Source organism: Chiloscyllium plagiosum, unplaced genomic scaffold (genome assembly GCF_004010195.1).
Source record: "Chiloscyllium plagiosum isolate BGI_BamShark_2017 unplaced genomic scaffold, ASM401019v2 scaf_38239, whole genome shotgun sequence".
NCBI lineage: Eukaryota > Metazoa > Chordata > Chondrichthyes > Orectolobiformes > Hemiscylliidae > Chiloscyllium > Chiloscyllium plagiosum.
The window spans coordinates 1-1,357 of NW_025149876.1; the positions used below are offsets into that span (position 1 = coordinate 1).

Here is a 1,357-nt window from a genome sequence, read left to right on the forward strand (position 1 = left end):
TACGGACCGGGACACGGGGAGTAAAAACGTCTAACTTCTGTATTGCAGAATATACATACAAAATCCTCAGCGTACTCTGTAGCATGGATTAAGTCTCCCAACTTTGGACAAACGTACCTTTTCCCAGGCTGTCCAGTTCCCCATCCATTAAACCTGCTGGGAAAACAAAGGGAAATGTAGAATGAACCAGATGCATTGCATCTTCAAACACAGCAAGTGTACACAATCATTTCATCAAAACCCACGGTCTTCTTCAATCGCTGATTAGGCTCAAAAACCCACTGGCCTCCTCCTGCTCCTAAATCCTCTGGTCTGCCGCGAGTGTTTGATTGTGTGGGGGCGGGGGGAACAGTGTAAAGGGAGCTTTACTCCGTGCTGGAGCTGCTCTTGGACTGGGATCGAGATATATCGTCAGACTTGCGTACCGTGAACTACTCGAATTCAGGAGGCTGTTCCGGAATCCTCCATCACTGAACCTATGCCCCAAGCTTGACGCAGCAAGCTTCTGCAAGTTGACTTGACCGCAACAGATTTGCCAAGTGGGAAGAAGATTCCTGTCACTGTGTGTTTGCTTCAAACCCTAGACCCCAGAGGGAGAGTCGGTCAGACTGCAGCACACAGCTTCCCACCCTCAGCCACAGCTCACGGCTTGTCGGGGAGTCAGCTGTGTGTCCACTGCAGGCCCAGTTTGAACACACACCCACTGGCAGTTTGATCAGACATACCACTTCGCTTGGTGGGACTGAGCACGGCTTGGCCAGGGCTGGCGAACGGACTGGCTGCATTCGGATTGTTCACACTCGTGTGCAGCGCTGAATCCGAGTTGGTTCTGCCAAGAGAAGAAACATTCAACTCTGACTGCATCCACAACTTAACACCAGAGAGAGAGAGAGAGAGAGAGAGAGAGTAACATAGAGAGAGACAGACACACACAGAGAGACAACAACAGAGGGGGAGAGAGAAAGAGACAGCAAGAGAGAGCGAGCGAGCCAGGGATCGAGGGAGTCAGGTGCAGAGGAGATGTAACAGCTCCCAGAAATATTCAGTGAGAGTCTTTATCAGACTGCATTCCACCTGAATCTGGCAGCCGATTGCTTTGTCCAAGAAACAGAAACCGCTCGCTCCCCCCGTCGCAGGAACAGAGACAGTGTTTGCACTGAAAGCAACTTGTTCCTCACGTAGCCTATCTATTCACTGAGAAAGTGGACCTCGGATCAGCTGGAGTCCATGCGGATGAGGAGCTCGGCAGTGAGAATCCAAGCGAAGTTAGAAACAAGCCGGGCTCACCTGTTCAAGGTGGAAGATAATCCAAATCGATGTCCTTTCTCCAGTGGGAAGTTGCACCAAGGTGGGGCAT

General features: G+C 51.1%; 1 long non-coding RNA gene across 1 annotated transcript; it reads right to left on the bottom strand.

Annotated features, from left to right (window-relative positions):
* Nucleotides 1-115: 115 nt before the first annotated feature.
* On the bottom strand, nt 116-1,357 carry LOC122545063. The gene is made up of 3 exons (XR_006310490.1): nt 1,288-1,357; nt 726-829; nt 116-156 (listed from the first exon to the last, which is right to left on the bottom strand). It is a non-coding gene; the product is annotated as an uncharacterized LOC122545063 (long non-coding RNA).